Source organism: Tripterygium wilfordii, chromosome 16 (genome assembly GCF_013401445.1).
Source record: "Tripterygium wilfordii isolate XIE 37 chromosome 16, ASM1340144v1, whole genome shotgun sequence".
Taxonomy (NCBI): domain Eukaryota; kingdom Viridiplantae; phylum Streptophyta; class Magnoliopsida; order Celastrales; family Celastraceae; genus Tripterygium; species Tripterygium wilfordii.
This window is the reverse complement of record NC_052247.1, coordinates 7,908,413-7,921,408: the sequence shown is the minus strand read 5'-3', so window position 1 is coordinate 7,921,408 and position 12,996 is coordinate 7,908,413. Positions and strand designations below refer to the sequence as shown.

The 12,996-nt window shown below is 36.7% G+C and overlaps 1 non-coding gene across 1 annotated transcript; it reads right to left on the bottom strand.

Moving 5' to 3' along the window:
• Positions 1–12,648: 12,648 nt before the first annotated feature.
• On the bottom strand, positions 12,649–12,756 carry LOC119981571. Its single transcript, XR_005464181.1, has one exon. It is a non-coding gene; the product is annotated as a small nucleolar RNA R71 (small nucleolar RNA).
• Between the last annotated feature and the right edge of the window lie 240 nt (positions 12,757–12,996).

The following is a 12,996-nucleotide window of genomic DNA, read 5'->3' as shown; positions in this document are numbered from 1 at the left end:
CCATTAATGAACTCTGTGTTGTTGCAAGAGTCAAGAGAAACAACCCAAGTCCAATTTCTCAAGAGATTGGACTTTCTCCTTTATTTGGGTGAAAAAGGTAAAGGAATTGTGTTTTGCGGCTGTAAAAAGGGGTTACCAAACCCTACTCCATAAATACTTTTTTTTTTTTTGAATTAAGGATGTCGGTCACCGCTTTTTGTGTATGCTTCTGGTAGCACTTAGGTCACAAACAAGTTGTAAAATTCCCAGAACTCTTTTATACACTTCTTTCAATATTTAGAACTGCCTTCCTTCAAACACCACACTTAAACTTCTCCTCCCCTTATCAATCACCTTCCAAACACTTCAAACCATAGCCTCATGATAGAGTTCTATTTTTATGACTTATGAAACATGCATTACACATCACAAAGATGGGAAGGTTTATCGCAAGAGAAGAATATTCAATCAAAGGCATGGGGACAATGGCAAGGTTCAAGGTAGGCCAAAATTTTCAAAGAATGCCTTCATCACTTTCAAAGAATAAAACATAGCATGTACTTCAGATGGTCATGCAAGTTCTCGCTATAAAAAGTCATGAAATTCATAGCACACAAAATTTCTGCAGGCTCCTCACAAGCTAATTGGTGTTGCAGATAATATGTAAACTAAGCAGCAGACATTCATTGCAAAAAATCAAGCAAATAATCACACCATCAGTCTCAAAAGCACTTCATAACAATTAAGCACAAGTATGCCAATTCTCTTCTCAAAGCAATTTCAAAAATTTTTGCCAAAAGCAAATTCCCTCTCCCTCAAACTTGAAATCGACATTATCCTCAATGTTTAAAAAGAAAGAACAAAAAGAAAATTTGCGATGACGAAAATAAATAACAAAATTATGTGACGGAAAAGGAAGAGAGACTTAGTTGATTTAAGTTATCAAAATTGTGCACCTCTCCCACATGGGTTACCTCCCATGAAGTGCTAAATTTATTGCCTTTAGCCATACATAGACTTAGACTCTATCTGAGATCAATAGAGTGGAGATATACCACTTCATCCACGGTAACTTGTACATTCTCCCAATAAGGCTTCACTCGATGGCCATTAACCTTGAATGTTTGATTAGAATCTTGATGTTTTAACTCTAATGCACCATGAGGAAACACAGCTTGTATCACATACGGGCCATGCCACTTTGATTTGAGGTTTCCCAGAAAAAGTTTTAAATGAGAGTTGTACACTAGCACCTTCTATCCAATAGAAAACTGTTTTCGCACAAGCTTCTTGTCATGGTATCTCTTGGCTCGCTCCTTATATAACTTTGCATTCTTATAGGCCTCATGCCGCAATTCTTCAAGCTCATTTAGTTGCAAGCGATGCTTATCTTTAGCTGCCTTCATGTCAAAATTAGCTTTTTAATAGCCCAATAAGCGCGATGCTCTAACTCAACTGGCAGGTGACACTCTTTTCCATAAATCAATCGGAACGAAGACATCTCGGTGTTTTGTAAGCAGTTCTGTACGCCCACAATGCATCATTCAAATGAAGTGACCAATCTTTTCTGTTTGGATTCACCATCTTCTCAAGAATGGTCTTGATTTCTCTGTTGCTTATCTCCACTTTCCCACTCGTCTGAGGATGCTATGGGGTGCTCACACTGTGAGTTATCCCATATTTCTTCATCAAAGCGGAACATGCATAATTATTAAAGTGACGTCCACCGTCATTAATGATGGCTCGTGGCATCCCAAAACGAGAGAAAATATTGTCCCGCAAAAACTTCGTAACTACTCAATGATCATTCATTCTTAAGGGGACAGCCTCGACCCATTTGGACACATAATCAACACCAACTAAAATATATTCAAATCCAAAAGAGTTAGGAAAAGGACCCATGAAGTCAATTCCCCATACATCGAAAAGTTCAATGACCTAAATATTTGTTAAGGGCATTTGATCTCTAGCAGCTATGTTACCGGTCCTTTGGCATCTGTCACAACTCTTATAAAAAATCCATGCATCTTTTAAAATAGTAGGCCAATAAAATCCAGCTTGAAATACCTTAAGTGCAGTCTTTTTCGGCCCAAAATGGCCTCCACATGCGTAGGCGTGACAATGCTTCAAAATTTCTTGTTGTTCAGACTGTGGAATACATCTACGAATAATTTGATTTGGGCATATTTTGAAGAGGTAAGGATCATCCCATATATAATCTCTTGCCCGTGAAATTATCTACTTTCTTTCCTGATAAGAGTAGAGTTTTGTTTTCTAGCTTGTAACGTTCTGGAAAATCAATCCCCTTCTCCAAGGTAGGAGAAGAATATTTATATGAAAGTGAGGATTGGCCTCGAGAATTGTGTTGCCCACTTGTGTCCTATTGGATAGGACTGCATAGTGTAAAAGTACTAAAGTCAAGTATCTCAATTATATCAAGGTTGACAGACAAAAAGTAGAATAAGGATATAGAGACATATGAAGTGACTGTGGCACGTGTCGGTTGGAGTATGGATAGTATTGTGGGCGACAATTAATGAATGAATATTTGTATGGCAGAAGGTCATACCTGGGGATCTGTGCTTGTCACATCCACGAATGTCGATTGTAAACAGGTTTGGATGATGCTCCTTTAAGGAATGATCATACGATGAGTTGGCGCTCAGACATGCCAGCGCCTTCGCTATAGTGGCGCCATCGTGCAGACGCCAATACAATAAAGATACTCCGAAACATAGTTCCTATCTAAGGAAAAATTACTGTGAACACAATCAAGTAAATATCCAATGAATATATTAACCGTTAGAGTCAGACATGGTGTCAGACATGCTTTGTGTGACTGTTACGTTACTTAACAATGACTCAAAGATCGCACGTGGGTCTCAGAGTGGGCCTTAGTGTGGGCCCAAATATACTGGTTAGGCTCGTGGACTTGGGTAGTCCAGCTTGGTTTTGTCGCTACATGGCCCAGTTGGGCCACACAATTTTTGGTAACTACACAACCAACAAAAGAAGAAACCCTTTAACTATAAAGTCTATACTAAAAAATCAGATCCCATCAATTATAACATTACAGATATCCCAACAAAGTTCCAAAGCAAAACAATGCAACATTATATGGATTTTACAAGTTCAATCACAACATTTGAGTAAAATTCACGGGTGCTACAATTCCAAATTGTAATTGGAAGTAATCATTAACCAAGACAGGCAACATAGTAGATAAGGATTATATACAAAGGAGTAATGAGAGAATGAAGAAGAAGGTAAGAGATAGAGAGAATACCCACTCTCTTGCAAGACATGAGATGGGTCGAATAACTCTGTCATTCCAACGTTGCCCACATCTTCAATGAAAGAGGGCTTTTCTACATAGCCCATATACATGGTGGACAAGCACCTGCTGCTTCTGGATTCACAGGCACATGCACACACACACTCTCTCTCTCTCTCGATTTGTCGATTCTCTCTCTACAAAGTTTATCAAATGATGGTTTAAAATAGAGAGTCCAACCACCAGAGATAATCGAACCACAAGATCTATGAAGAAAAAGTCGGATGGGCGAAATTAAGTCGAACTATTACCAAACAACAAGTGATCGCAGGAACCTGTAACTTTGATTCTATGGAGAGAGACGAAAAACAGTAGAACCAGGTACAGGGCAACCTCAGAGAGAGAAGCAGGAACCTAGGTGAGAGAAGTGGGAAAACAATCATGACATTTAGGGTTTTGTGGGACTTAGTCTATGTGGCATGCTTAGTTGGCATGCCACATATATTATGGATATTATGGACACCTAATTTTATGGAACTATATTATTTTCCTTTTGAAGAAACTAATAAAAAATGGGTTCTAAAAATTGACATGACAAAGAAAGAGCCAAATCACTCTCTCTTCTGCAATTTTAAGATCTGAAAATTTTCAGACAGATCGACGATGGGACCAAACACCGGATCAAAAGTGAACCTTCAGCAACATGGTTCAAATTCAGAATTAGAAAGTCCTATTTGAAACCCAGGAAATCGAATCGAAGTCCTATTTGAAACCCAGATTCTTCATTGTCTTTTACTAATACTTCCTCTTCTGTTTCTGAAATTGAACAATAGTAAGAAGATGTTACTACGTGCTTGATCATGCTTCAAAGTATGACAAACGCAGATTTTCATTGTCTTTTACTAATTCTTTACTAGTCTTGGAGTTCATCAAAAACCCTCGTTCTTGCGCTCTGCCTCTCAGCGTAGCCGTCGATTAATTTAAGATCTAGGGTTCCTAGAGTTCCAAAACCACCACCTAGGGTTCCCGACAGCAGCATATCTTATACGATTAGGACGGGCTTTGATGCTTTCAATGCTAGGTAGGAAATGAAAATGTTAAAGCACATTGACGGAGATGGAGCTTCCATGGCTGCTTGGAAGAGGAGAGAGAGGACACGTGTCCAATTTTCAATGGACAAAGACACATGGCAGTCCATTAAGCAAATAGCAAATAATTCAAAAAATCGATCTCATTACTTAATGGCCACATCAACATAGTTACAACATAAGCTAGCATGAGGGGCTGTTTTGACCCATTCTTGCAAGTAAAGGGGCTTGGATGATCTAAGAAAATAAGAGGGCTTAATTGAGCCGTTTTACAAAGTATAAGGGCTTTTTCGGTACTTCTTCCTTTATTATATCTAGCTTCTTTATGGGATTTCCTGTATATTGTCCCTGTGTTGACGATATCTTTTTTGGTAATGATAGTCAAACATACGAATTAGGGTCCATAATGACATGGCATGCTGACTGTGCAGTTGACTGGGTAATTTCAAAATTTGAAATAAAAAACCATAGAAGGATGGACGAACACGCTTTTCAGTTTTCGAGACAGAACTTCATCCTATTTTCTCCCAAATTTATCCCAAACCTCATATCTAAACCTCCGACCTAATCTAGACCGTTGTCAATGGAGATACTACTCCGACGAATTTTATCTATCACAGACGACGTTGACTTCTAGTGTATTTAGCAAATCCAGCACAAATCAAGCTTTGTTTGGTCTGGTATTCATAATGCTTGGATTTGATCTCAAAAACTGACAGAAGCACAATGAAAAAAGGTGAAACAATGACTTTTGTTGCCATTTTCAATGGATTTTGTTTGGTCAGTATTCATATTGCTTGGGTTCGATCTTCAATGGATTTTGTTTGGTCTGGTATTCATAATGCTTTGGTTCGATCTTCTGGCATGTATTTTTAATTTTTTGTTGCCATTTTCAAGGTGAATAAATGGATTTTCTGAACAAGCAAGGTAATGGTAGCATTAACTCAAAATCTTTTTGCCATACAAAAAGAAAAACTCAAAAATTTTCTTTAAAAGTGTAAAACATTGTTGCTATGTCAGATCAGGTTTAATGTAATGTTTAACAAAAAAAAAATTAGTTGATTGAACCTCTTATGGATTATTTGTGATGCTTGACAATGGGTTATTACACTATCATGACTTAAAGTGTAATTATCTGAAAAATGAACTGAATTGGGTGGATAGACTAGAATCATTTTGCTTTTTTTTTTTAACATAGTGTAATAGGATGATAGCATTGTTTAAGACAATGCATTTAGCTTTTTCAGTTGGTTGAACGTCTTATGGATTACTTGCGAAGCTTGATAGTGGGTTCTTGCACTGTCATAACGAAAAGTGTAATTATCTAGAAAGGGAACTGCGGTGGGTGAACTTACTGGAACTATTTTTCTATTTTTTTAAACATAGTGTAATACGATGATAGCATTGTTTAAGACAAGGCATTTAGCTTTTTGCAGTTGATTAAACGTGTTATGGATTACTTATGAAGCTTGACAGTGGGTTATTACACTCTCATAACGAAAAGTGTAATTATCTAAAAAGTGAACTAAGTTGGGTGAATCGATTAAAACCATTTTGCTATTTTTTTTCCAGTGTAATAGGATGGTAGCATTGTTTAAGACAATGTATTTACCATTTTTATTTATTTATGTTGCTTGTCAGAGTAGTATTACATTGGCCAGTCAAAACAATGTAATTAGAATTATGATGGACTAATGGTTGCCTAATTATTTCACATAGGTTTTTAAATGACCACAACTATTATAACAAAGCGATATAGCATAAAATTATCTTATTGCATTGTTGATTAATAGGAGTATAATTATTTGATATCTCGTGATTCTTTTCAGGATGGCAAAAACAAGAGCTAAGAAGCGTCAATTTCAACCAAGCAAAATATCGATCGAGAATCGTAAGCATAACTTCCTGCAGTACATATCAAACTTGTTAGGGATAACATCCCTAATAAGAAGCCTCAGGTTGAAGAAGAGATGTATAATGTGTCTGTGAATGTAATTATGTTAGAGAAGATCTCACAATGTAATTGGATTATTAGGGGTTAGGGTGATGGTAGCATTAACTCAAAAAATTTATTTATTGGGTTATAAGTGTAATCATATTGTTGCTTTTTAAGTACATGTTACTAATTATACTTTGAGGATGAACAAAGTAATAAATAATTGAGGTAATTGCACCACCAAGTGTACAGGGTAATAGACTATTTTACTAATTACACTGTCAAGTGCACAATGTAATAACTCATTGTATTAAATACACTGTCAACTGCACAATGCAATAACTCCCTAGTCTAACGACATTGTCAGATTTCATTGTCTAAATAACTCACAAGGGTAAACACACTGCCAATTTCACAGTTTATTACCCCACTGAGAAAAATACACTACTAGAAATAGCAAAGTAAATAAACAATAAGAACAAATATATTGGCAAAATATCAAAGTGTAATAGTTCACATCGTTTAAATAACCCACTAAGGTAAACACGCTGCCAATTTCATAGTTTATTACCCCACCAGGAAAAAATACACTATCAGAAATCGCAAAGTAAATAAACAATGAGAACAAATATATTGACAAAATATCAAAGTGTAATAGTTCACAGCCTCAACAATATATAAATTTGAAAGCACTGATTTTACCTAATAGTTGAAGTACCAAAATAAAAAACACGACATATAAATTGTCTGCAAACATTAAGAACAAAAGTGACAACATTAAGAATAAATTTGTCATACTGCTGATTCCTTACATTCTTCTTGAAAGTCTTTTTCTTCATCACATAGAAATAAATACTCCACCAATAATTTGGAAATAATCATTAACCAAGACAAGAAACAAAGTAAATAGGGATTATATACAAAGAAGTAACCAGATAACGAAGAAGAAGGTAAAAGACAAAGAGAATACCCACTTTCTCTTGCAAAACATGAGATGGGTCGAATAACTCTGTCATTCCAACTTTGCCCACATCTTCAATGGAAGACAACTTTTTTGCATAGCCCACAGATATGGTGGACAAGCATATGTTGCTTCTGGATTCAAAGGCACAGGCACACACTCTCTCTCTAGAGCTTTCAATTCTATCTCTACAAAGTTAATCAAAAGATGCTTTAGAACATAGAGTCAAACCACTAGATCTAAGAGAAAACAAAGTCAGATCGACAAAGCGAAGTTCGATTGTTACCGAGCAATAAGTGATCGCACCTCGTACGATCTAGAGGTCACCCATAGCTTTGATTATGTGGAGAGAGAAGAAAAACAATAAAACTAGGTATAAGCCAATGTTAGAGAGAAAATAGGGAACCCAAGTGAGAGAAGAGGGAAAACAATCTTGACATTTAGGGTTTTGTGAAACCTAATCTATGTGGCATGCTTAATTGGCATGCCACATAAGTTATGGATATTATGGACCCCTAATTTTATGGACCTATATCATTTTTCTATCTTTTTTGTAAAAAAAACAAGAAAAAAAGAATGACGTGTTGGACCATGTTGACTGCATATAGAACAGAGAGCTCATTTTGTTACTTTGTCAGAGATATTGGCATCATAATTGCTAGGGAGTACTTTGTGCATACGTGTTGCGTTAGAATGCTATCCGTAAGTTCTGTTATTGTTGTCCTTGTGGCTTTTGAATCAAATTGTTAGTGGTAAAGGTGTTTAAATAGCAACTGCTGGGCAAAACGAGAAATTATTATGTGGGCCGGACCTATCATGTGGTTTGTTGATGTGGTGTGGCCGGACCAATTAAATGACTACAGATCAGTTGTTAATGACAACTCAGCTCTAACGGTGATGGCCACAATTACAATAAACGAAACTTAACTTTCCATCTCTTTTTGAAATTCAAAACTTAAAACAAACCCTTATTTTTTTCACCGCCCGCTTGCTTTTTAAGAAATTCAAAAACTAAAATACACCTAAATTTCGTGAAATCAATCATTCCCCTTTCCTCTCCCATTCTCTTCCTCTTCTCTCTCTAAATGTTCTGAGTCTCCTGCTATTCCTCTCTTCTTTCTTTTCTCTTCCTCTCCTCCTGTCTCTTTGAAGACCGGAGGGCTGCCGATAGTGAATATTTGAGGCCATGAGTGGATGGTTTTGTCATGTCGAAGCTCACTGGAAAAGAACCAGATTTATGGGAAGGTCTGCAGTGGATTGGTCTTGGATTCTTCGTGAAGTATATGTGGCTTTTTGGTGTTTTTGGGTCCGTAATTTTTTGGTATTTTGGGTCTCCTTAGTTGATTAATGTTTTATTGTTTTGCTTAGTGTTTGGGGATTTTAATCTAATATGTATCATTCTTCTCATTCATTGTCCTCAATATGGGATAGTAGAGTTGAAATCGTGACTTCTGGAAACCGCAAAATTCTTGTACAATATTAAATCGCGCAAATGGTGAAGTTGAGTTCTTTTGATCCCAAAATAATATTTGTGAAGGGGCTTTTTAGTTGTGTGTTCCCGATTTGGGGCATTTTACTTGGAACTGTCCATAACTATCTACTCTCTTTCATCTATGTATAAATTAATTTGTTACAAGTCTTTGATTGTATCATTTAGATTAGCATGGGAATGGGAACTGAGAGGAAAGGTGATGTAGAACATATTGCAGCTGAATCCAGAGGGAGTTACGGGGCCCATAATATGTTTTCGGAAAGGGAATTCTATGCTCTACACAAATTACTGAGACTTTGTCTTTCGCAACAACAGGGTTCGGGCCCTAATTCACATGTTTAAGGGGTCAACGCGACACTTTTATATTATTGCGCATAATTTACGTTACTTCCTTATTTAGTTTGGTTTCCTTTTTCTATTGGTTTTCGAGTTTGTTTTCTAGTATAAATACTTTTTTAAGTTGTAATTTGAAGGAAACTAGACCAACCATATAACATATGTCCGGTCTAGTACACTTCATGGCATACAGGAGGCTTCCCACTGTCGAAGCATATGGTACTTGACTTATTTTATTTATCTCATCAGCATCCTTAGCACACTGATCTCGAGATAAAGTGACTTCGTATCTATAAGGAAGAAATCATTTAATCTTTCATGCCGAATCTTTCCAGGATGGTATCAATGTAGACTCCCTGAGATAGGCCTCACATTCTTTGTTTATGATCTCTTAGTAGTTTGATCTCAAGAATGTGGCTGGCTTCTCCCAAATCTTTCATTTCGAATTGACTATTAAACCAAACTTTAATAGTAGATAATATAGCTATATCATTTTCGATGAGTAATATATCATCTACATAAAGTATTAAGAATACTACCACACTTCCATTGCTCCTCTGATAGACAAAAGGTTCATCAAGACATTACTCAAATCTATAGGATTTTATGGCCTGGTCGAATCTTATATTCCAAGACCTGGATGTCTGCTTGAGTCCATAAATGGATCTCTTAAGCTTGCACAGCAGGTGCTCTTGATTTCTCGCTACAAATCCATTTGGTTGTACTATATAGATGGTTTCATCAAGACTTCCATTTAGGAAAGCTGTCTTGACATCCATTTGCCATATTTCATAATCATAATGTACTGCAATGGATAAAGTATCTGGATAGATTTAAGCATGACTACCAACGAAAAGATTTCCTCATAATCGATCCCTTCTTTCTAAGTGTATCCTTTCGCAACAAGCCTTGCTTTGAAGGTTTCAACCTTCCCATCCACCCCCTTCTTTCTCTTGTAGATCCACTTGCAACCAATGGGTTTTACACCATTCGGTGGTTCTACAAGTTCCCATACTTCATTTGAGTACATGGACTCCATCTCAGATTTCACAACTTTTTTCCAAGATATTGCATCTTTATCTTAGAAAGCTTCTTCGTAGTTACTGGGATAAGTATCTTATTTAGTTGAGATCATTTCATACACTTCACCCAACAGAGCATACCGACTAGGTAATCTAACTACCCTCCCACTACGACGAGGCCCTGTTTGTTCGTTTGAAGTATTTTGGTGTGATGATTCTGTTCGATTTGTATCAGGATCTTTATGCTGATCTGGTTGATTCCTCAACATGTCCTAATGATCCCTTTGAACAGAATCAATTTGGGATTCCATAATCCTCCCACTGTTATGTGGTACTGGATCGTTATCCTCAACTGGTGTTTCTTGAGTTGCTTGGTTTCCTTTCTTAATTCTTCAAGAACAATCTTACTTTTGGGTTTGTGATTCATCATATAGTCTTCTTCTAAGAATCGGGCATTGGTGCTGATAATGACCTTCTGATCCTTAGGACTATAAAACAAACCACCTTTGGTACCTCGAGGATATCCAATGAGAAAACATACTTCTGTTCTTGATTCCTACTTCCCAGCGTTCCCTACCAGCACATGGGTCGGACTACCCATATCCGAATATGGGCCAAGCTGGGTTTTCGCCCTGTCCATAATTCAGTAGGAGTAGTTCGTACTGGCTTAGAAGGAACTAAGTTCAGAATATAGGCAGCTATTTCTAGGGCATAGCCCCAGAAGAAATTAGGCAACTCAGAAAAACTCATCATCGATCTTACCATTTCCATAAGAGTCCTACTCCTCCTTTTTGCCACACTATTTTGTTGTGTACCTGGCGCAGTGATCGTAATATATTTTATATATTTTTATACCTCACTTTTACATTTATTTTTGTCTCTATTTATTTGAATGGACATGGATATTACATAAATACTCTTAATTTTGGATTGCAGATTAATTTGTACAAAAGTAAAAAAAGGCTTCTTTAAGCCCATCAGATAAACCCATGTTCAATGCTTGCTTTGAGATGAATCCAATACAAATAAGGAATGAAGAATACTTGCAGATCAAGAAAGAGAGAAGGAAGGAAATAAATAAAAGAAAGCTTTGGTGTGAAGTTGAAGGAAATACTTTGGCAAGAAATAAGGAAACAAGGAAAACCGAATCAGATTGAGAGAAGGAAATCAGAGAATGATTTGGAATTGGCATTGATTGAAGGAAGCTTTTGTCACTATAAAAGGGAGTCCTCTAGCACAATAGAAAACACGAATTGGAGTGCCACATTCTCTAGCTTTTGTTCTTGTTCTTGTTCTTGTCTCTAGTTTTCTCTTTGTTTTTGTTCTTGGTTCATGATGTTCTCATATTTAGTTTTCTTGTGTTCTTATAACATGAGTAGCTAAACTTCTTTGCTAGGGCTTGATGTAGCCTAGTATGATTATTGCAAGTACTTCAATTAATTGAATGCATAATTTTGGTTCATGATTCTTGTCTTTAATTTCTATGCTTATAATCTATTGTTTGTTTGGTTGATTGGCCACCAATTGAATGCTCAATTAGATTCAACTAGCTAGGACTAAGGAACGAACCGAATTCACGTGTCTTAGTGGAACTGGAATTAAGGAAATCAATTGTCGAATGCCATGAACAAGGTTTAGGGGATTGATTGGTTGTTATAGTTCTTTAGATCGTAATGAGTTGTTAGCCTTGGGTTAAAAACTGCGAACCGAACAGGATTAATCCATTGTTAATAATATTTGTTGGCACCGCGAACGAACGAACCAACATATTTAAGAAAGAATCAACCCTTGAATCAGAACCATAATTGTGTGTTTGTTAATTAGATACTTGTGATAGGATTACTAGGTGAAATCATTGCCCTAGTGTTCTTTTCTTATTGGATACTAAATCTGAATTTTATTTCTTTGTTTTTATTTTAGTTTATTTACATCAATCATTCTTCTTCTTTTTCCCCAAATCTCAATCATTCATCAAGTTAGGTACATTAATTAGATTAACTAGTCTCCGTGGGATCGACCTCGTACTTGCATACACTGCACTATTCGTAGACTCTTGTGCACTTGCGAGAATTATTACATCAAGTTTTTGGCGCCGTTGCCGGGGATTAGTTTAGTTTAATTGTGTACTTAGCTTTCTTTTTAAATTTTTTTATTTTATTTTATTTTATTTTCAGGTTGTAAGTAATGGCGGTGGTTGTGCAAGCCGAAACGATGGGTGATCTTGACATCCCCACCATTCCAGAATCTCCATCTTGCATCGTACTTCCGACGGCAGCTAGGAACTACGAGCTTAAGACTATACACTTTAACATGATGCCTTCTTTTCATGGTCTAAGTTCGGAGGATCCACTTAGTCACATTCGTGAAATTTTTAATATGGTTTCCAGCATGTCTTTGTCTACAGGAGTTACTGAGGAGCACTTGAGGTTGAAGATCTTCCCTTACACTATGAAGGACAAAGCAAGGACATGGCTTAATGGTCTGAGGCAGGGTTCACTGGCGACATGGACTGAGGTACAAAATAAATTTTTAGAAAAATTTTTCTCAACTCAGAAAACTGATGCTCTTAGGGATAAGATCATGCAATTTGAACAACAACTTGATGAGTCGTTTTCTGAGGCGTGGGAGAGGTTTAATAACCTGTTAACTCAGTGTCCCCATCATGCTTTGCCTTTATTAGTGTTGATGCGTATTTTCTACAAGGCACTGACAGTTTCTAGCAAAGCTGTAGTTAATAATTATGCAGGGGGATCGATTAGGAATATGACTCCGACCGAATGTCAAACTTTATTTGAGAGACTTGCTATTGAGACACAACATTCGGAAGTAAGAGATAAGCGAGCAGGTGTGTATGAAATTTCCAATTTTGATTCTTTTGCACCAAAATCACAGGTTGATGCCATCTCTA